This window comes from Tamandua tetradactyla, chromosome 21 (assembly GCF_023851605.1).
Source record: "Tamandua tetradactyla isolate mTamTet1 chromosome 21, mTamTet1.pri, whole genome shotgun sequence".
Classification (NCBI taxonomy): domain Eukaryota; kingdom Metazoa; phylum Chordata; class Mammalia; order Pilosa; family Myrmecophagidae; genus Tamandua; species Tamandua tetradactyla.
The window spans coordinates 31,076,212-31,100,771 of record NC_135347.1 but is presented as its reverse complement, the minus strand read 5'-3'; the positions used below and the strand labels follow the sequence as shown (position 1 = coordinate 31,100,771).

At 37.4% G+C, this 24,560-nt stretch overlaps 1 long non-coding RNA gene across 1 annotated transcript in view; it reads right to left on the bottom strand.

Annotated features, from left to right (window-relative positions):
• LOC143665324 (uncharacterized) overlaps positions 1-13,984 on the bottom strand; it is a 41,638-nt gene extending 27,654 nt beyond the window's left edge. Inside the window, exons 1-2 of the long non-coding RNA XR_013166875.1 lie at positions 13,946-13,984; positions 13,631-13,760 (exon numbers count right to left, since the gene is read on the bottom strand). This is a non-coding gene — a long non-coding RNA (uncharacterized LOC143665324). The remainder of the gene's footprint in view (positions 1-13,630; positions 13,761-13,945) is intronic.
• Positions 13,985-24,560: the final 10,576 nt, after the last annotated feature.

The following is a 24,560-nucleotide window of genomic DNA, read 5'->3' as shown; positions in this document are numbered from 1 at the left end:
ATGTCCCCTCAAATCCTAAATATCAGGCTCATATCAACAAGTGATATTGAGCTGTCAAGACTTTCATAGACTTGAACTCACTTTTTCCCACAGCTGCATAAGATTGCTGAAATCTCTACTCAGCTCATTCCTTATTGGCTATTAGTTCCTTCTTGCCTTCTTGGCCTCCTGGCCCCATATCATTTAGGCTGACAAATTACCTAAAAACAATGAGGGTGCAGAGTGTCATGTTTTTCTTTAACTTCAGAAGGTCATACTCAAGTCAATGTGCTTCAAATCTATAGGATTTCCTCCCCTCAAAGCCTGACTTCCTTGGTGGCTCTTCTCTGCTTCCACACAAATTTTAAAAATTATTTTAGCTTGTCTTGTTTTTTGCATCAAGATTGGCCTGATAAAGATACTTCACCTTTGCTGAAATTGAGATCTTGGTCTGTCTAGAGAGATATTTTAAAATTGTAATATATACTGGGAAAGCCTAGTTAAATAGTAAACAAACTTTATATAAATCAGACTTTTGCAATGTCTTATACCAGATAATATGTGTGGCGATATCTAAGAAAGACAAAATATTTATGATAAACTAACGTGAAGAGATATAGCATATGTTTTAAGATAACGTAAACAAATCCAGAAAATTCTGTAGGTTGGAACAGATCGACTTGATCTCTATTTTCTACATCCACTCTAGGTTAGAGGTTGACAATTATGAGATTGCCCCATGTTACTGGCATAAATAATCAAAGTATTATAATAATAAACACAAATTTTGGAAGACAAATTCTACTCATATCACTACAAGATAAGTTTTTTGGGGAGGTGGTTCTGACATTTAGCATTCATTTTAGAAGACAGTATGAAGATTATTGCACTGCTTTCTGAATCAATGAGATAAAAACCTCATTGATTTTTTTCAATTGTTTTGTTCTAAAAGAAAATTATTCTCCTCTAATAAAACAGTTGGAAAAAAGAAAGAAGAAATCATACTACATTTTATATTTTGTCAGTGCTCCATCCAAATCTAGACAGTTCGATGGCAAGCAGATAACTTTGCTTTTTGGTATGCAATTCATTTTTTATCATTTTATTTTGTTATAATTAGAAGAGAGGGAATATTAGGAGCCTGATTAGGCTTCCAATTTCATTGCTCTATTCCCTTTTTCATCTCCTTCTAGTATTCATATGTTATGCCACTTCTAATTATCTCACAGTTCTTCATCTGCTACTGTTTTTTTCTTCCTTCCTTTTATTTTTTTTATTCTTTTATAGATTTGCATTTCAGTTTTGAAAGCTTCAGTTAATATATCTTCCAGCTCACAGATTTTTTGCTCCATCAAATTTAGTTTACTCATGAGTAATCAAGGTATTCATTCCTGTTATGGTGTTTTTTTGTTTTATTTTCATCTCTTTCTTAAGAATATTTCCAACTTTCTTCTTTCATTTACTATCTGTTCTTCCATGTTATCTACCTTTATCATTATCTTAATACATTAATCATAGCTATTTTAAACTCCTTACTGTTAATTCCAAAACTGTGTCATATCTGAATCTGGTTCTGATACTTACTTTGTCTTTTTCAAACTGTGTATTTTCATGCCATTAACTGGTAGGAGCAACTAAATGGTAATTTTAACAAACTGTTAGAGTCTAAGAGTTTAGCATGCTTGGTCATTATTTTGTTAAAAGCCAGACCTGATAAGCCCCTAAAAAAACTGAGGTAAATCAACCTTTACTATTAGGTTTGATGTTTATCTAGTTAGGAATGGGCTATGTTTAATATCTGTTGTTGCTTTAGAAGCCAGAAACTTCAATGCTGATGGTGTCCTTGCTTTTACTCCTTGATTTTAAGTTTCCCAAAGAAATTCTCTTTAAATAAAGTTGTGCCCTTGATGCTCGTTCATGGTAATCCACCATTATTATACTAGTTCCCTGTTGATGAGGTGGTAAGGTGTAGGGTAGAAGTTTTCTATAATCTTATGATTAAATATCAATCTTTCATATGGCTTATGTCATTAGGCTGTGACCTACAAAAGTGTTTCTGAGATTGCCCACCCTCTTAGGTAAGACATAAGGTTATATGGGGGTGGAGTTGGGTAAATTCCCTTCCCTCTAGGTGGACTAGACACTGGTAAAGTCCTGTTCAGTATAGGATAGGCTTTTGTTATGGAAAATAATCTGGCCATATTTAAAATTGGTTGTCCTTTCTCCTTCTATTGTGAGAACTACAGGGCATCTTACTTGGTTCTTTACCTTTAGAACCTGGTGGGGTTCCTGGAGGCAAAACCTATGAAAATGTGGGATCCTCTAAGGCTGTAGATCCCAGAGTTTCTCACCTCACACTAATGAACTCTTAGACTCTGACAGTTTTTTAAAATTACCATTTAGTTGCTCCTACCAGTTAATGGCTCCAGAGATTTCAAGTAAGTAGATCCCTTGGCTATGAATCTGTATTGACCTCTGTCTTAGATTTTGAAGTGATGGTGTGCCCTGTGACTTAATTCTCTCACAGGTCCAAGAAAAGTTGTTGATTTTCAATTTATTCCACACTTTTCTTCTTGTAAGTCTGGAAGTGACAACTTCCAATTCTTTATATGATGAAGCAAAACCGGAACCCCCACTGTCTTCCTATTTCAATTCTCTGCTTTTTCTTCGGACATGTATTCCCTCTATTTCAGCTCCATTCTTTTCTCTATCATTTTCTACATAAATATATTCCTTCTTGAGTTTGTCACACTGGGTGTGCCTGCTGTTATGTTCTGTATGTAATTGTTCTCCTGAATTTTATCTAATACTTCTTGTTTCATGCCTAAGTAGTTCACTTTCTTGTTCCTATAATACACAGATACTATAGATGATAATGAGTGCTACACCCCAGAAAATATGCATGTACCATTCAGGATGAAAGAAATAACACTGAAGTAGACTGAGGTAAAAACAATACTTAGAAAAGTCCCAAATTACAATAATAACAAAAAGAGCTATAGTGTACTTTTGAATTATACACATTTGAAGCACTTTAGTAGGAAAAGTTCAAAATTAATCATTACATTTGAAATTGTATTACCTTTTCATTAAATAAGGATTGGTTACAGAGGTGGAATATGTCATGATCATAAGAAAGAATGATCTTGAAGTTCCTAAAGCTATCAAAATAACAACTTGAAACTTCACAAAAAAGGTATATAGATCTGGTCTGTTTTTGTAGTTCCGTAACCCATGTTCACATTTTATAATTGTTAGGCACAGAGTTGTTAAGGAATCCACACTGAATGGCAAGTCAAAGCTTAACAGATTTATTAAGGGGAGAAAGCAGGTAAGAGCCAGCACAATCTGCCAGCGGAAAGAAAAAAATGGCTTCAGCTCTCTTTCTAAGAGCTATGGTTTTAAAGGAAAAACTGCACTGGGAGAGGAGGGTTATCAACAGGAACAGGACTTGATTGCATGCCTATTTATCATCTTCTGATGGGTGTGGTGCCTTGTGATGGGTGCAGCATCAGTATGCCTGGGGATCTTGCTGCCACATCTGATTCAGCAAAAGAAGTTGAGGGGCCTCCTGGCTAAAAAGTCCCTTTTATATGTGAAGTCCTTTTTCTGAGACCTGGCAAAAATGACATATTTGTGAAATAAAGTACTAATAAATTGTGGAAGAATATGCTTAGTTATACTTTTAAAAAGGGCATGATAGAAAATTAAACAAATACTATTACCACTTATCTCAATTAATCTCTGAATATAAGAAACACCTGTGTAGTATCCATCAGTATAGTGGATTGTAGGCATTGTTTAAGGAGGAAACAGAAGCATTGATAAAATATCTGAATGTATTAACTATATATCAATCACAATGGATTTTTTTTTAAGTTTTGAGATTTAAAATGCTGAAAATAATTAAGTTTAAATAATTAGTTATTTATACTTTTACAACTGTCTAGAAAATTAATAATGATGAGTGCATATTTTATCAATATTTAACCTTTCCTGAAATAAATTATCTGCTTAATTGATTGTTATACTCTTTAACAGTGATTTATCGCAGTTAAAATGTATTTTAGTAGTGGATTTATTTTTAATAAATTGAACCACTTTCATATGTCTCAAAAATTCTGGCAATATCTGATACCAAGGAATCTCTGGATTAAAAAGAATTTTATATGATGAAATAAAATTTGATTTTGAGTGGGAAGTAAGTAATTAAGCAAAATTTTAGGCACCATTTAACCACAAATTATATAATAGCAAGGGTTAAAGCTCTTACTTCACATTTGATTTTTTTAGGCCATCAGAATCACAATGATGTTTTAAAAACTATTAGAAGTTCTCCTAAATTTTCTCAGTATATACTAATATTTTGTGATGTATTTTATAATTGTCATTAATTTCTTCTCTCTCAGTATCCATGTCCTTCTTGCAATGTGATTTTGCAGATTCTCCCATCATGAGATAGTCTCCATTGAATGGCATTGGCAGTGGGTTATTTTGGAACTCTCAATTCTTACTGTACTGATCTACACGTATATCTTTATGCCAATACCACATGGTGTTGATTATTTTAGGTTGTGGTCATACTGAGATCAGGAAGTCTCCCAACTTTGTTTCTTCTTAGGATTATTCTGGCTATTTTGATTGTCCTCTATTTCCATATAAATTTTAACATGAGCTCTTCAATTTCTCAAAAAAAAAGGGGGGCATCAGAGTTTTTGTTAGGGGTTATCTTAAATCTGTTGATCAATTTGTAGATTATTAACATCTTTAAAATAGTAAGATTCCCAATCCATGGACTTTCCCTTCATTTAGGTCTTTGCTAACTTATTGCAACATAGAACGACTTTCCAAATTCATTTAGGTCTTTGTTAAATTATTGCAACAAGGTTTTGTAGTTTTCACCATATTTTTTTCTTTTTTATACCTTATAATCTTGTACTTATTTTTTTATTATTATTAAACCTAAGTACTTAATTTCTTGATGCTACAGTACATGGATTTTTTTGTTTTGTTTTACTTTCTTTTCAGATTATTAATGGATAGTGTATGGAAAAATATTTTTGTAGATTGATCTTTAATCTGAAAATTTGCTGAATTCATTCGTTAATTCTAATGATATTTTAGTAGATGTAATGCTTAGGGTTCTCTAGAGAAACAGAATCAACAGGCAATATTCATAAATATAAAATTTATAAAAGTGTCTCATGTAACCATGGAAACATAGAGTCCAAAATCTGTAGGGCAGGCTGTGAAGCTGATGATTCCAATGGTGGTCTGGATGACCTCCACAGGGGAGGCTCACTGGCCAAAGCAGGAAGAGAACTTGTTTCTTCTGGATCCTCTTTAAAAAGCTTCCAATGACTAGAATAAGCATGACTCATTGAAGAAGGCACTCCCCTTGACTGATTACAAACAGAATCAGCTGTGGATGTTGCCAACGTGATCATGATTTAATTCTTTGAAATGTCCTCATAGCAAAAGACAGGCCAGCACATGCCCAACCAGACAAACAGGTACCACCACTTGGCCAAGTTGAAACATGAACCTGACCATGACAGTCCACTCCTTGTCATCTTGGTAGCTATACTCATCACCTTAAACAATACCTAATTTCTAAATAGAAAACAATGACACATTTTTTTTTGCTCACCTAACAGTACCCAACTGGCCTGCATATAACTGGAAACACATTAAATCTCTCCAGAATAGGGTGCAAGTTCTTAGGTAATATTAATTCTTTAACTTGTTATCTTACAACTTAAATAGTATAACTCTTAAAAGTATAACTATGAACAAAACAACATTACAGTCCTCATTTCTGTAACTGATCATGTGGTCGTAGTTCATATTTATCACTACTTTCTTCCAATACCCATTCCATGTTCCCTTTACCCTCAGCAAGCACTTCAGCTGGCCATGGTTCTTTGCCTGGGGGGGTTGACCCAAGCCTTCATTCCTGAAGTTTCAGAGTCATCGGCAGCCCTGTGTGGATTGGGTTGTTGCAGTTTTCCATTGATTTTAATCACAGGGCATGGTGGTACTAAAAGATGCCCTAGGAGATCCCCTATATTCCAGGAAAACTCTTCTTTACCTCCATTGTGTAGTTGCTGTCCTGTTTTCCCCTAATAGTCAGGGTCAATCACCCAAGCCAGTAATGTAATCATCTTCTTGGCTTGTTGATCCATGGGCATAAGTAGCCCAAAGTGACCAGGTGGCAGCCTTAGATTCCAGTTCAATGGAATCGGTGTTTCTCCTGGTGGAAGCACTCCCCCTTTTGGAACTAAAACGTGTAGACCAGCAGAGCTCAGGGTCACAAGGACAAAAAACAAAAATTTCCCTAGTGGATCACTAGGGGTAATAGTGAGTGGTGCCACTCCCATTTCCACCCCTTGGTTCCTTAACCCATGGAACCTCCTATGGGAGAAACAGCATCATTCAGCAGATACTGATTCAGAGCATACACAGCTTCCTGGAGAACATTACCCCAGCCCTTCAAGGTATTGCACCTAGTTGGCACTGTAATTAAGTTTTCAAAAGGCCATTCCACCATTCTATCAATCCAGCTGCTTCTGGATGACGGAGAGCATGGTAAGACCAGAGAATTCCATGAGCATGTGTGCATTCCCGCACTTCATTTGCTGTGAAGTGCGTTCCCTGATCAGAAGCAATGCTTGTGGAATACCATGATGATGGATAAAGCATTCTGTAAGCCTATGGATGGTAGTTTTGGCAGGAGTATTGTGTGCAGGGAAAGCAAACCCATATCCAGAGTATGTGTCTAGTCCAGTTAGAAAAAATCACTGCCCTTTCCATGAAGGGAGTGGTCCAGTGTAATCAACCTGCCATCATGTAGCCAGCTGGTCACCTCAGGGAATGGTGCCATATTGGGGGCTGAGTGTGGGTCTTTGCTGCTGGCAGATTGGGCAATCAGCAGTGGCTGTAGCCAAGTCAACCTTGGTGAGTGGAAGTCCATGTTGCTGAGCCCATGCATAACCTCCATCCCTACCAACATGACCACTTTGTTCATGAGCCCATTGGGTAATGACAGGAGTTGCTGGGGAAAGAGGTTGATTAGTATCCACAGAACAGGTCATTTTATCCACTTGATTATTAAAACCTTCCCCTGCTGAAGTCATCCTCTGGTGTGCATTCACATGAGAAACAAATATCTTCATGTTTTTAGCCCACTCAGAAAGGTCTATCCACATACCTCTTCCCCAGGCCTCTTTGACACCAATTTTCCAATTATGCTTTTTCCAAGTCCCTGACCATCCAGTCAAACCATTAGCAACACCCCAAGAGTCACTATAAGATGCACATCTAGCCAATTCTCTTTCAAAGCAAAATGAACAACCAGGTACACTGCTCAAAGTTCTGCCCACTGGGAGGACTTTCCCTCACTACTGTCCTTCAAGGACACCCCAGAGAGGGGTTGTAATGCTGCAGCTGTCCATTTTCTGGTGGTACCTGCATATCATGCTGAACCATCTGTAAACCAAGCCTGAGTTTTCTCTCCCTCAGTCAATTCACTCTTAGGAACTCCCCAAGAGACCATAGCTCTGGTTTGGGAAAGGGAAGGTAATGTGACAGAAGTGGAGACCATGGGCATTTGGGCCACTTCTTCATGTAACTTACTTGTGCCTTCAGAACCTGCTCTGGCCCTATCTTGTATATACCATTTCCATTTTATGATGGAGTGCTGCTGTGCAGGCCCAACTTTATGGCTTGGTGGATCAACAAACACCCAGCTTATGATAGGCAACTCAGGTCTCATGGTAACTTGGTAGCCCAAGGTTAAGAATTCAGTCTCTACTAAGGCCTAGTAGCAGGTCAAAAGCTGTTTCTCAAAAGTAAAGAAGTTATCTGCAGCAGATGGTAAGACTTTGTTCCCAAATCCTAAGGGTCTGCATTGTGATTCTCCTATAGGTGCCTGCTAAAGGCTCCAGATAGTATCTCTATTTGCCACTGACACTTCCAGCACCACTGAATCTGCTGGATCATATGGTCCAAGTGGTTGAGCAGCTTGTACAGCAGCCTGGACCTGTCGTAGAGCCTCCTCTTGTTCAGGCCTCTACTGAAAATTAGCAGCTTTTCTGGTCACTCAATAAATGGGCTGCAGTAGCATGCCCAAGTGAGGAATACATCATCACCAAAATCCAAAGAGATCAACTAGGCGTTGTGCTTCTTTTTTGGTTGTAGGAGGGGCCAGATGCAGCAACTTATCCTTCACCTTAGAAGGGATATCTCCACATGCACCACACCACTGGATGCCTAGAAATTTCACTGAGGTCAAAGGCCTCTGTATTTTTATTGGATTTATGTCCCAACCTCTGACATGCAAATGCCTTACCAGTAAGTTTAGAGTAGCTGCTACTTCTTGCTCACTAGATCCAATGAACATTATATCATCAATATAATGAACCAGTGTCATGTCTTGTGGGAGGAAATAACAATTAAGGCCCCTGTAGAGAAGATTATGATATAGGACTGAAGAGTTGATATACCCCTGAGGTAGGACAGTGAAGGTATATTGCCGACCTTGCCAGCTAAAAGGAAACTGTTTCTGGTGTTCCTTACTAACAGCTATTGAGAAAAAAGCATTTACCAGATCAATAGCTGCATACCAGGTACCAGGGGATGTATGGATTTGTTCAATCAATGATACCACATCTGGAACAGCAGCTGCAATTGGAGTTACCACCTGGTTGAGCTTACAGTAATCCACTGTTATCCTCCAAGACCCACCTGTTTTCTGCACAGGCCAAATAGAATTGAATGGAGATGTGGTAGGAATCACCACCCCTGTATCATTCAAGTCCTTAAGAGTGGCAGTAATCTCTGCAATCCCTCCAGGAATAAAGCATTGATTCTGTGTTACTATTTTGCTAGGTAGGGGCAGTTCTAGTGACTTCCACTTGGCTTTTCCCATCATAATAGCCCTCACTGCATGAGTCAGAGAGCCAATGTGAGGATTCTGCTAATTGCTCAGTATGTCATTTCCAATTATGCATTCTGGAACTGGGGAAATAACTAAAGAATGGGTCCAGGGCCCCACTGGATCCACTGTGAGATGGACCTGAACTAAAACTCCATTGATCACCTGACTTCCACAAGTCCTCACTCCAACTGGTAGACTAGAGTGATGTTTTGGGTTCCCTGGAATTAATGTCATTCCTGAACCAATGTCTAATAATCCCCCAAATATCTGATCATTTCCTTTTCCCCAATGCACAGTTACTCTGGTAAAAGGCCATCGGTCTCATTGGGGAAGGCTTGGAGGAAGATCAACAGTATATATTTGTGGTGGTATAACAGGGTTCTCCCCCAAAGGGACCTGGCCTCCCCTTCATTCAAGGGGTTCTGTGTCTGTAAACTGTCTCAAGTCTGGAAATTGATTAAGCAGCCATGATTCTATGTTTTTGTAATTCAAGTTAGACTTTTGCTCACTTGATCTAGAGCTCTTTTGCTTATACAGCTCAAACAAGAATTTAGTAGACTGCCCATCTATTGTATTTTTAGGTACCCCATGATTTACTAGACAATGCCACAAATTTCTGTGAGTCAGATTATTTTGACTCCTGCTTTGGGTTTGTTCTCTCTTATAATAGCCATGTTCACTCTGTCTTTGGCAATTAAGTGCTGCCACCTGACTTCTGCCAACTCAGGATCCTGTCATCCCCAATGTGTTTAAGGATTCCAGCTTAGTGACAGAAATTCCCACAGTAATTTTTGACCTACAGAGATGTGCAACTACAGAGCTCTTCAGGGATGATGACACTAGTCTCACAAATTTATTTCTCACTGTTCTAGTAAAAGGTGCATCCTCTGGACATTCCTGGGATGTAAGAGCAGGCTTTGCATGATAAATTCACTCTAACATTCCAATCTCTCTAAGCCTCTGGATTCCCTCATCTACACTATACCAGGGCAGTTCTGGCATTTCAACCTCAGGTAATGTTACCACCTTTTGATCTATGTTTCAGCCAACAACCTAAACAAACTGTTAATGTCCTTTCTAACACTTTGAGTTATAACATTGAATGCAGAATCTCTGCTTAGAGGGCCCAGATCAATAAATTCACCCTGATCCAGCTTTATATTCCTCCCATCATTATCCCACACCCTTAAAATCCATTGCCACACATATCCCCTTGATTTCTGTCTATATAAATTGGAAAACTCACACAGTTCTTTTAGAGTATAACATACCTCCTCATGTGTGATACTTTGTACCTCATCTTTAGGGGCCTTATGGGTCTTTAGTCTAGTTATAGTTCTGGAAGAAATGAGGGGTGGTGAGGGTGGGTCATGAAAATAATTAAAAGTCTCTTCCAAGCCACTTGCTTCAGGGCCTTCATTTGCAGTTTCATCTGGTGAAACAGGATTAATCACTCTAGGGCTAATCACTTCAGGTGGAGTTTGGGTGGCTAACTCCTCAAGGCAGGCTGGAGGTGAGGCAGGCTATTACAGGGTTATCTAGAGAAGACTCAGCATGACCTAGGGTTTCAGCCTCACCATGGATATCATTATCTATCCGTATGTCACCATCCCATTTTTCAGGGTCCCACTCCTTTCCAATCAATGCCCTCACTTTAATGGCAGACACCATCCAAGATAGAGATTTCAATTTATGTTGTAAAGTTGCTACTCTAACAATAAAATTCTGAGTCTTATATTTGGAGATCTCAAGTCTACAGCTACAGGAAAAAAGATTTTCCTTCAGGATGCTCATAGAAATTTGTATGTCAGATGGAGCTTAAGCTTCTCATTTGAAGCCTTAAGCCCATCCCTTTCACTCCTTCATGTATCCAGTGTATCTAACAACAATCAGCCAACATCTCTATACCTCTTATTCCCATAAAACTTTGTAAAGGTGTCAAAAACATTATCCCCCAGAGCCTGCTTTCATACAAGCAAAGCATTAGGAGAATTGAGTGGTGATCTCTTTTGCCAACTCACTCCATGGATTGGCAATGTCATTCTGATTATGGGAATCAGAATCCTTAGTGCCTTTGAGTCCAGTCAGAGTAGAAAACCATTCATAAAAACCCATTTTTATGATTCTGTTTCTTAGGAACCACTCTTGGTACCAAGTTGTATTAGTTAGGGTTCTCTAGAGAAACAGAATCAATGGGCAATATTCGTAAATATAAAATTTATAAAAGTATAACCATGGGAATGTAGAGTCCAAAATCTGTAGGGCAGGCTGTGAAGCTAATGATTCTGATGGAGGGTCTGGATGAACTCCACAGGAGAGGCTCACTGGCTGAAGGAGGAAGAGAACCTGAATCTTCTGAATCTTACTTAAAAGGCTTCTAGTGAAGCATCACTCATTAAAGAAGGTACTCCCCTTGGCTGATTACAAATGGAGTCAGCTGTGGATGTAGCCAATGTGATCATGATTTAATTCTATGAAATGTCTCATCGCAACAGACAGGCCAGCACTTGCCCAACCAGACAAACAGGTACCACCACTTGGCCAAGTTGACACATGAACCTGACCATGACAGTAAATTCCCAAGAATTATCTATGTATGAGATAGTGTTATCTACAGATACAGTTTTACTTCTTCATTTCTAATTTGATTGTCCCTTTCATTTCTGTTACATGACTAAATGCCCTGACTAAAACTTCCAGTAAATGGTTGAGTAGAAATGGTGAGCAGTTACAATTTTACTTTTGTTTAAATTAAAGAGGCAAGTTTTTACCATTAAATATGATATTACTTATAGTTTTTTTGCAGTTCCTTTTTATTAGGTTGAGTCTTTTCTCTTCTGTTCCTAGTTTGTTAAATGCTTTCATTGTGAAAGTGTGCTTGATTTTTCAAATGTTTTACCTGCACCTTTTGAGAGGATCATACATGTTTGTTATTTACTCTATTAATATTGTGTATTACATTGATTGATTTTCATGTGTTAAACCAATCTTGAATTCCTATGATAAATACCACTTGGCCCTAGTGTAGAATATTTTTATTTGTTGCTAGATTCAGTTTTTTGATATTTTATTGAAGTTTTTATATCTATGCTTATAAAGAATATTTGCCTATAACTTTCTTTTTATTTGATATATTTGTCTCATTTTGGTATCAGTATAATACAAAGTTCAAAGAATAAGTTTGTAAGTGCCCCTTCAATTTTATTTTTTAGGAGAGTTTGAGAAGTATTGAGGTGAATTCTTCAAAAGCAGTGTAGAATTTGCTAGTGAAATCATTTAGACCCTGATTTTTCTTTGTAGGAAGTGATTTGATCATTAGCTCAATCTCTTTATTTGTATGGGTTTATTGAAATATTTGTTTTTCTTCTTCAGTCAGTTTTGATAGTTTGCGTCTATCTAGTCATTTTATAGCCTTTTAGATTATTTAATTTTTGGCATGCAGTTGTTCATAGTATTTCTTTATAATTCACTCTATGTCTGTAAGCTTGATAGTAATATCCCCTCTTTCCTTCCTGAGTTAAGTGATTTGAGTTTTCTCCCTCATGTTCTTGGTAAATATATCTAAAAATTTGTCAGTTTTGAAGATCTACTAGCTCTCGCTTTTTTTGGGTTCTCTCTCTCTTTTCCTCAATTCACTATTTCATTTTATTTCCTTCCTTCCAATTCCCCTGAGTTGAGGTTTGCTCCCTCATATGTAATGCATCTCTTTTCTCTTGCTGCTTTCATGACTTTTTGGTTCTCTCAAGATTTGACATCCTGAAAGGTGTATCTTTTTTATGTAAGCCCATTTGCATTTATTCTATTTGGGATTCATTGGGGCTATTTGGTTTGAATATTTATGTCTTTTATAAGGGTTAGGAGGTTTTCCCTCATTATAACTCAACTAGCCTTATTATCCCTTTACTATTCTCTTCTCTCTCTGAGAAACCAATAATTATTGTATTTGTTTGCTACATGTTGTCTGTCATTGCCCTGAAATCAAGTTGCATTTTTACCATCTTTTTTGCCATTTTTTCTTTTGAAAATTCAAGTTCATTTGTCCTGTCTTCTAATTTGCTTATTCTTCCTTCTGGCTCTTGAAATCTATGGTTGTGAGTTTCTAATATATTTTTAATTTGGTCTACAGTTTCTTTCATTTCTGGAATGTCTGATATTTTTCTTTTTATTCTTTCAAATTCTTCTTTATGCTCCTCAAGCCACTTCTTGATATCCTTCATATCATTATGTACAACCTTAATTAGTAGTTCTAAATTCTGAGTCCCCTCAGACGATTTAATCTGATCATTTGGCTGAGCCATATATGCCTCTTCTTTATTCTCCCCCAGGGTTTTCTTTAATATCTTTTACTTTGTTCTAAACAAGCTTAAGCAGCTGTTCCAAATTCTGTGACCTCACAATGATTTAATTTCGTCATTCGGCTAAGCCATATTTGCCTGGTCCTTGACATGCTTTATAATCTTCTTTTGTGGATGGGGCATTTTAATGACTTAATATGGTTATTTTGAAGATTTATTTCTTTCCCATGTCTAAAATTTGGAATTGGAACTCCAGTCAGGGCAGCCGACCCAGCACATGATGAGCTCTGGGATGGGGGAATGAGTGGCACACACCCCAACAGAAACTTCTCCTGTGTGACCAATGGTCCTAGTGGCCCCCAGACTCCTCCCTGGGATGGCATCAAGCTGCAGGACTGAGTATTTCAGCTTCACCCACCTACAGCCAGTCTGGGGATGTCTGGAGGCCAGTCAGCGCTCAGCTCACAGGCTTCCTTCGTCTCATCTCTTCATCCGCACACACCTGTGGTCTTCAGGCCACTATGGGAGGAAAGGACTGGCACCAGGACCTAAAGAGGTTTCATTTGCTGGTTGGATTTTGACTCAGCACATGCCACATCTCCCCCTCTTCCCCAGGGAAGGGTGCCCCCATTCCTTGCAAAAAAAAAAAAAAGAAGAAAGGAAGAAAGAAAAACAAAGCCAGGCACTTACATCCACATCAGAGTTTCACAAGGGCAGGGAGTAGACACCTTACCTTGACCAGGTGGTTTCTGTGCATACGAACAGACTGTGCACACATCTGTTATCTTCCAAGTTTACCTGGGGCACTTCCAATTATGAAGCCAAAAGGAAAATCATCCAATCCAGCTGCAGGGTTAGGCAGAGTCATTACCAAGCCCATTCATCCCATTCTCTCCATCCCAATTTTTCTCAGTATTCATCCAGGGCCTCCCTACGTAGGGTAGAAGACTGTCCATGATCACTCCCACCCTGGAACTACTCTCCCAGTTAATTTTCTATTGTGTCTCTCATTGTATGGAAATGGGGCGACTTCAGCCCCTCTTACTCTGCCATCTTACCAGAAGTCATGAGAGATGGTTACTTTTATAAGTGGTTTGTTCATTAGAGCATATTATTGCATTTTTATGTTTTCCTTATACAATATTCATACTATAAAGATAAACATAAATTATTGCATAACGAGAAATCTCTATATTGTTAAATCTGTTTTTGACTTCATTAAATATTTAACAAATATTTCCCAAACAAATTTCTGGGTACTAGCATACACAGAAAGGAAGAATCTTATATGCAGTATAAGCAAATGGATTTTAATTGCATATTTGATTAACATGAGAATTTCGCTAAGTTTTTACCCGAACTTTTCCTTTTGATTTTGTGATATGTCCTGAGTTAACACAATATAGCAATAAGATGTGTGTAGCTCTTTAACATATTCATTATATTAAAACAATCCCAATTCTTACACAGAGAGGAGTAAGAACTTCAGATTTAAAGTTAAATTATATATCACTCATGGTGCCTTGTCTTTTCTTGTATTTTCTGAAAGTGCCAGTTTATTAAGGAAAAAAGCCACAATATTGGGTTTTTTTTGTTCTTCCTACAGTACTTAACAGACATTTTGGAAAGTATATACCCCATATTTTTACAGCACCCTTCCTTCATTTTCCAACTATTTTCAGTAGCTCCCAGCATTTCATTGAATTATGCATCTTGTGCTTTACCTAAATTCCTAGCAGAAGACACTCTTTTACATCAGAGGGCAATTTTAATGGTTCAGCTAATTATGTGTTATAGCAATACAGTACATTATAATAATTAATTTGAAACATTTGGCAAGCCAGTGCATGACATCCCTGCCCTAAGGGGCATAAATCTTTTGCAAACTTTTGTTTTTGTTTTCAGTCCTTTTCTTCAGATGTATACCTAAATGTATGTGCTCAGAAACTTGGAAAAGGAAAGTTTATGGCACCATTGTGAATCAGGTATAGAAAGAGAAAAATGGAAGGTGGTAGAGAGTTCAGCTGCCATTTCTAAGAATATGACGAAACTGGAAACATTTTGAAACCTGAAATAATGTGGAGAAAGAGATTATTTGAAAGATTCTTACGATGCAGTAGTATAGTGAAATTAAAAAGTTTAAGCTAAGATTGGTCAAGAAACATACTCTGCTCCCTTAGAAGTAAATATGATCTGGAATTTAAAATGCTTAAATATCCTTCCTTAAATAGCCACTCATTCTGGTGGCCCTCTTTTTTGTTCCATTCAGCAGTATCTTCAAGTTTCTAATAACTGAATTTGCATCAGCCATGTCCATTTGGATTAGGTATCTATTGCTACATAACCAATTGTCAACAATTTAGTGACTTAAAACAACACCTACTTTTTACTTCACAGTTCTGTAGGCCAGAAGATCAGACACAGCATGGTTAGGTTCTTTGTGCATGGTCTTACATGGCTAAAATCAAAGCGTCAGCTGGGATGGGTTCTCATTTGGAGACTCTGGGGAAGAATTCCCTTCCAAGCCCATTAAGGGCTTTGTCAGAATTCAATCCCTTATGGTTGTAGGACAGAGGTTCCCATTTCATTCCTGGCTGTCAGACAGAAGCTGCTCTAGTTACTGGAGGCTACCCACGTTCTTTGACATGTTGTCCCCTCCATCTTCAGGAAGCTTTCTTTGAAAATTTACTGAAACTGCTAATTTTGGAGACCACAATATCACATCTAATCATATCCAGGCCATACATGGGATGTGCAGGTCCTGATGCAAATGATTTTTGAATAGGTAGGGCCCCTACCTATATAAGCAATTGGATTTTTTAAACTTTTTTTTTAGTGCATAATATAACATATGTACAAATCAAAGAGGGAAAAAAAGCACCATAGTTTTCAAAGTAATCTTCAACAAGTACTTACAGGACAGATCCCAGTGTCTTGTCATAGGCTACCATGTTATCCTCTCAGATATTTCCTTCTAGCTGCCTCAGAACATAGGAGGCTAGAAAGAATAAACATTTTTCTTTCATCATCACAAGCAACTTTTTTGTGTGTGAAAAATAAAATATATACAAAAAACTAATAAATTTCAAAGCACAGCCCAACCATTAGTTGTAGAACAGATTTCAGAGTTTGGTATGGGTTGCAATTCCACAATTTTAGGTTTTTACTTCTAGCTGCTCTAAAATACTGGAGACTAAAAGAAATATCGATTAAGTGATTCAGCAATCATTCATTCATTAAACCCTACCTTCCTGTATGACTCTTAAAGAACACCTAGGGCAATATATAAGATTCTACAAAAGGTTTCATGCACTAGGGTAACTTTCTTGAAGCCTACAACTTCCAGATGGGTTCCTGGTCCAGATAAGTCCTGAAACCTAGAGGGCCCAGCCTCTCCAGAACATCAACTAGTTACATCTCCCTTCCTCATACTACTAACAGCACCTTCCAACATGAAAAAGTTAGAATGGTCATGGCCCAAATACCCCTAAAGAGTGGTATAGAAAGACCAAAGGTGATGGTGGAGTTATAAAGAGAAGCAATTGGATTTTAAAGTGTTTTATAAAATTCATGGGCCCATGTGAGGCTTAGTGATTTATTGATGAAATTTCACAATAATGTATAGAGAAGAGATATTTACATATGTGATTATTGTCCAATCAGTGCATGTGAAGATTATAGTTCATAAAACACCTCACTCTTCTTTTCAGGGCTAAGAACAATTTCTTTTTCTTTGTCATCAAGTATATCAATCCAGGCTAACTTTGTATCTCCCACTTCAAGAATAAAGTAACAACATTGCTATTCACAATGGTATGGCTGCTTGGAATTTGACTGTATTAAACAATACAGATCCCCTTACTTCTGCAGTTTCCTAATCTTATTCATTTAATCTGGTTATAACATCACTTATGAAGCTGTACACATCCATCATGCTTCTCAAGATTATTGTCCTGCAATGATTCTTTTACATGTTATTTGTGCTTCATAAAAATAACAGCAATTACAAGTGTTATGTGAGACTTGCAGGAAAAAAATGAGCAATGGGTTTTGTTTTTCTGGTCATGATTAATTTTCTGTTTGAAATTTGGAAGTATAAAGATATAACAATAGATCTTCTACAATGTTTTCTCTTGACCACAATGAGCAGACACTAACTTTAAGCAGGGCTGCTCGGCGAGGTGCCTGTGGGTGGAGAACAAAGAACAGTTACACTTGCACCCGGCATGTCTGTTCCTACTTAAAAACAACCTGAGAAAGCACAATGCCAGCACATGGGTTGAAGGCAAGAGAGGATATTAATGAGAAGGGTCAGTTGGCTTTGAACAACAATGGGCTTAAAAGGTGTGGACCTCTCCAGAGGGTTGCATGGCACATGGCATGGAGTCTTCAGAGAGAGTGGGTTGACTACCTTGGTTATCAGTGTCAGTGTTCACACAGGATAAGATACACATGCCACCACCTGCTTTACCATCAGTGTGTAGACAAGAGTGGAGGCATGGATGTTACACAGACTGTTGAAACCTACACATGCTCACAAATACAGCTCAAGCTTAAGCGTCAATAATGGAGAAATCTGTATGATATAAATGAAAATTAATCAAAATCAGTATGCCCTAACACTGTCTTGCCAATCTCTTACCATCTCAAAAGTGAATAACACTTTGACTTAATAAGACTAATTCCCTCACCAGGCTGCCTCCCTGGAACCAAGGCCTGGCTATGGGAACCCAGGTCCTGGAGTTCTTTGGAGCGCCCACTTGGTCTTAAACAGAGTTAGAAGGTTAGAGAACACACTGATGTGGAGAAATAAGGATTGACAGCCATGCAGATACTGGTCTTGGCACGAGGTACCCCACTCAGAGATACTGCAGGCCCAGCTATTCCTAGGCATTGTAGAAGGACTTAGTCATTTCAAGGAAAGGACTTCAAAGAATGGCACCTACTGAAGCAAAGGACCTTGAGCAGAAGTTCTCCTTGTACAGATCTAAGGACAATACTGACCCCATCAACCATTTTCTACAGCTTCAACTTCCTTACCACTTTGCTCTATAGCTAAGCATCTGCATTCCTGTTACTTTAGTACATTTACTCGGATTACTGTAATATTTTCCCAAATCTTCTCATTCAGTCTTTCTACCCAACCTACTTTCTGCAGTGTTGGCAGAGCCTAAAATTTGCCAATGGTCTTATTTATTTTCAGGATACAGTTCGCATCTTATCACCATAAACATATGATCTGCACCTGTTTGTGTCAATTCTAATTATTTACCCAATGTCATCATGCACTCCATATTTTCTGAATGACATGAATTTTCCTGATTATGGTAGTCAACTTCTCAGATTTATGGCTTTCTCACATGTTAGCCCATATATCTAAAATATATTTCTTCTTCTGGCTACTATTCTGCCAATTAGAAAATACCACTAATTTTACCTTGAAAATCCATCCTTAGACTGCCATTGCTTTAGCCTCCTTAAAAGAAAACCTTCATTGCATGTATCACTCTCTAATGTGATTTTTAACTGAATTGCTTATTTTCCCAATAAAACCATAATCATAAAATAACTCCAAATTAATCACGATTCCATAAATATAAGCATAACTTTATGTCTCTGTGAATATGCGTATTTTGAGAGACTTTCCAGAGCTTCTCAAAGCTCTTTGTGACCCCTCAGCAAGTTTATAAATCACAGACTTTGCAAACACCATGATGCATCATGTGATATTTATAGCACTTAGCACTGTCTCTGATTATAGAAAAGCAAAGATTTACAAGAAATAATTTTTGCAGAAATTGAAAGTCATGGTCCAGGGGTGAGGATTCTAACAAAAGCATGAAATTTTCAGTTGGTGCAAAACTGTCTAGAACATTAATCTAAATATCAAATTATCACCCTCACATACACAAATAAAAGCCTATAATTTACATTTAAAACTGTACTGAAGAAGCCATTGTATCCATAAAACAAAACAGGCTTTTATGCAAAGTAAAAATAGGAATAAGAAATCACTATTTTAAAATACAAGATTGCTACCATAAAAACATAGAGCAGAAAAGTTGGAAAATAAGTTGAAGGAAGCTGCAATAAATTAGAGCAAAATATCAGAGAAGTTTATGATGAAAGAGAAAATTTAATACTTAGATAATCAACCCAGTCATTTCAGAATCTGTTTAATACTAATCCCATAATGATATAAAAGAGGAAATGAAGGATATGGCATTTAAAAAACAGAAAGAAAGAAATACTACAGAACTTGCGATCTCTTTGCTTTATCTTTTAGTTTTAAGTTTTATACTTCTGAACTTTTATTTCAGGAGGAGATAAAATTTTTTCAGTCAATCCACCATCTTTTAGAAGAAATCCATTGTGAACTTTTTTGTGTGGATAGATTCTTTTGGGTAGGATCCATAAATTACATGCATTATCAAAGTTGTGTGGTAGCTATTTTGCAATTATTATTAAGCCAGACATTTTACCAGTTTTTAAAGCAATCATAATCCCTTTTTTTATTATGTGAGAACTACTTTTATTGTTACTTTGATAAGGGAATTGATTTTTCCTGTCAATAATTACATGAAAAAAAGTATTGAAATCTTTCTAGTCATTCATATGATTTTCCATTGCAGACTGAGGCAATGTTACATGGATAATTGATAACCATATTAGAAAAGGTGAAAGAGATATTTAAAATATATTAAAATAATCTCATTTTTGAAATATTTGTTCATATCAGAGAAATTTTAAGTAAACAGTGATATATTCTGAAGAAAAATACTTCCAAATAAAAATAGATTGATTTTCTTAGCAAACTGTTTTTTTCTTATAATGCTCATCAAAATTGATATGGAATGTTTTCCAAAATAGAACATGAGCTGAAAAATAAACATGTAGCCTTTTCTAGGACATAATGCTTTTGAGATGCAACCATGTAGATATATGCATCAGTCGTCTGTTCATTTTTGTTATTATAAGAGAATATCAAAATTTGTTTATTTTATTATCAGTTGTGGAGATTTTTATTTTTTTGCCATTATTAGACAGCCCCTGAAAATACTTGTAAACAGGTCTTAGTACGAATATATATTCTCATTTTTTTTTTGAGTAAATACCTAGCATGGGATTAGTGGGTCATACAGTAAATATACGTTTCAATTCATAAGAAACTGCCAAGTTAGTCCGAAGTGGCTGTATAATTTTACGTTTGTCCAGCTTTCTATTTGACTCCTCAGCTACTTGAAAGTCCCAGTTTCTCTGCATCTTCTCAGTCACCTGGTATTCTCAGTCTAATTTTAGCCATTGTAGTAAGCATGCCCTAGAATCGATTGTGATTTACATGTGCATTTCCCTAATGGCTACTAAAATTAAGCATTTCTCACAGGGTCATTTGCCATCCATATATAAGCTTTGGTGAAGAATCTGTTTGCTTTTAGATAGAAAAATTTGCCCAATTTCTTAATTGGGCTTTTTGTCATCATATTACTGAGTTGTAAGACAATTTTGTACAGTTTTAGTTCAAGTCCCTTATCAGGTTTAAGTTTTGCAAATATTTTCTCTCATTCTTTTGCATTTTCATTTTCTTAATAGCATCTTTCAAAGAGAATTTTTAAATGTGATGAATTTAATTTTATGGATATTCTCCCTTAACATTTGTGCTTTTATCAGTATAATTAAAAAATCTGCCTAGCCAAACCCAATTTTTTCCTATGCTTTCTCCTAAAAATGTTAAAATTTTAGCTCTTACATAAAAGTGTGATTCATTTTGAGTTAATTTTTTATGCAATTTGAGGCAATAATGGCAGTTCATTTGTTTGTATATGGATGCCCACTTGCTCTTGCACCCTTTGTTGTTATGATTTTCTTTCTTATATTAAGTTGCATTCACTTATTTGTTTAAAATCAGTTGACCATATATATGAGGGTTTATTGCTAAGCTCTATTCTGATATATTGATCTATAGCTATCCATACAATGCAGCACTGTCTTGATTACTATAGCTTTATAATAAGATTTGAAATCAGGTAGTTTTAGTCCTCTCACTATTGTAGTTTGGTAGTTTTATGGACCCTAAAAGATCATGGTCTTAAAGGTAATCCACCCCTGTAGGTGTCCTGTTGTGGGTGGGACCTTTCAATTAGGCTATTTCAGTTGACGAATGCCTCAAGTGGCTCTTAATCCTCTTATTGGAGTCCTTTATAAGATTATGCCATTCAGAGAGAAAGACACAGAAGCTAAAAGAGAAAGACACAGAAACAGATTGGAAACCACTGAAGCCAGAAGCTGGAAGAAGCAAAACCCAGAAGAGAAGAGAGAGACCAGCAAACACTGCCATGTGCCTTGCCATAACAGAGGAGTTCAGGTATTCATCTGCATGATGTCTTGAGTTGTACATTTTCATGGCTTCAAAACTGTAAGCTGGCAAGCTAATAAATCCTCATTGTTGAAAGCAAGGCCACTTCTGGTATATTGCAATTTGGTAGCTTTAGCAAACTAAAACCGATTTTGGTACCAGAAGAATGGGATGGTGAGACTGCAAATACCAAGCATGCTGCGACTTTAAAAATAGTAAGAGGAAGATTCTGAAAGAAATGTGTGGTGCTTCACAGAAAAGGCTTAGATTACTTCAAAGAAATTGTTGGTAGTATATGAATGCTAAAGGTGCTTCTAATGAGGCCTTAGACAGAAATGATAAATGTGTCCTTGCCAACTGGGAGAAAGGTAATCATCCTTTTTTGCATTGGCGGTCACCAAGAATTGAACCTAGGTCCTGGGCATGGCAGGTGAGTACTCTGCTTGCTGAACCACTGTGGCCCACCTGTAATCCTTATCTTAAAATGGAAGTGAATTTGGCAAAATTGAGTCCTGATGTCAGATGAAAGGTACAATTTGTAAGTGACAAGCTTGGATATTTAGCTGAGGAAATTTTCATACTAAATGTGGAAAGTTCAGCCTGGCTTCTCTGTGTAGCTTATAATAAAAAGCAAGAGAAAAGGATAAGCTGAGAACTGAACTCATGAGTACAAAGAAACAAGAAATTGATGGTTTGGAAAATTCTGAGCTTCCAGAGAGCAAGTCCCAGAGAGTAGAGTCCTATATGAGGATTTAACTGATTATTTCAGTACAAGTTAGGATGAGAACTGCAGTTATCCAGGAATTATCTGTGGAAGGTCCTACTGTCTGACCATTGGGACCCCTGTATACTGCATGTGAAACTGACAAGTTTTTTGTGAGATCTGGATAACTGGAACCACTGCCAAGTCTGGACTGAAAGGGACAGAAAAAGGACATATTTAGGGAAAAATTACTTCAAAGACAGAACCATGGAAACTGAGGTCTCATGTGAAGTCACCACTGGCCAGGAAAGTGGATCCACCCACTTATGTGGAAAGGGTGAGAATGCCCCAGAGTTTGGAGAGAGTGGAACTTCTGCCCCATTGCTCAGAAAGAGAGCTGCCTCAGAATGTGAAGCACATTCCCTCGAGATTGGGGAGAGTCTGGCCACCACCCTGATACTTGATGAGTGTGGAACCAAGAGCTTAGTTGTGGTGCAAGCCCTTGGAAAAGGTGGGCTTGCTACTCTGTCAGGCCCCAAGGACAAGATATTATTCCACAGATGACTCTCAGACCTGGAAATATAATAGAGTATGTCTTACAGGATTTCAGAATTCTTTGGGAGTAGCAATCCCTGTTTTCCTTCAATTTCCCTTTATGGCAGTGGGAATGTTTATTCTATGACTGACTGTTCTAGTTTGCTAGCTGCCGGAATGCAATATACCAGAAATGGAATGGTTTTTTGAAAGGGGAATTTAATGAGTTGCTAGTTTACAGTTCTAAGGCCGAGAAAATATCCCAATTAAAACAAGTCTATAAAAATATCCAATCAAAGGCATCCAGGGAAAGATATCTGGGTTGAAGAAGGCCGATGAAGTTCAGGGTTTCTCTCTCAAGTGAGAAGGCATGTGGAGAACACAGTCAGGGCTTCTCTCTCGGCTGGAAGGGCACATGGCGAATACGGTGTCATCATCTGCTAGTTTTGTCTCCTGACTTCTGGTTTCATAAAGCTCCCCGGGAGGCATTTTCCTTCTTCATCTCCAAAGGTTGCTGGCTCGTGGACCCTCTGCATCTCATGGCTACAACGTTCTGCTCTCTCTGAATCTCTCATTCTCCAAAATATTTCCTCTTTTATAGGGCTTCAGAAACTAATCAAGACCCACCCAAATGGGTGGAGACATGTCGTCCCTTAATCCAGTTTAACAACCACCCTTGACTAAATCACATCAACCAGGGAGATGATCTCATTACAGTTTCAAATATATAGTATTGAATAAGGATTATTCTACCTTTAAGAAATGGGTTTATTTATATTTGATATAAAATGATTTATATCAAAACATGGCTTTTCTTAGGGGGCATAATTCCTTTCAAACCAGCACACTGACCCTCCCTTATATATTAGAAACAGACAACTTATTCTAAGTTTCACAGGTCCACAGCTGGAGGGGAATTGTGTCTTAGGACAGACTATGACGGTAACTTATGTTGATGATACTTTTTACTTAATATTTTGCTGAAATTATTTAAGCATTTTGAGATGTTATGATGGAATGAATATATTTTGCATATGGAAGGAATGTGTCTTTCTTGGGTCCACACGATGGAGTGTGATGACGTGGAGGCTTTATGAACCCCTGAAGATCATGCTCATAAAACCAATCCATTCCTGTGGCTGTCCTATTGTGAATGGAACCTCTTGATGTTGTTATTTCAGATGAGCCTGTCTGAAATGGGACTTAATCCTCTTACTGGAGTCCTTTATACGAGGCTGAAAATCAGAGGGTAAGGCACAGCAGCCAGCAGAGAAAGCTACAGAAACAGACAGGGAGTCATTGAAGCCTGAATATGGAAGCAATGAAACCTGGGAGAGAGCAGCAGACACAGCAATTTTCCTTGCCCTCTGACAGTATCTTCTTGATTGTGCCTTGATTAGGATATTTTCATAGCCTCATATAAGCACGTAAGCTCATAAATTCCCCTTATCCCATTTCTAGTATATTACAATTCAGCCACTTTGGCAAAATAAAACACCCACCACATGATCTGTTAGATGACTATACATTAAAACCACAAGTTGATTCCACTACATATCAACCTAAATAGTTGTTTGGTTTTTTTTGTTTGTTTGTTTTAAGAATTGTCAAAGAATGAGAATTGAATCCTCATTTCAAAGAATGAGAATCTGAAGCAACTGGAACTCTCATAAATTGTTAGTAGCACCATAAATTTGTCCAAACACTTAGGAAAACTGCATGGAATTAGCTCCTAAAGAGAAACATTCTATGGTCTAG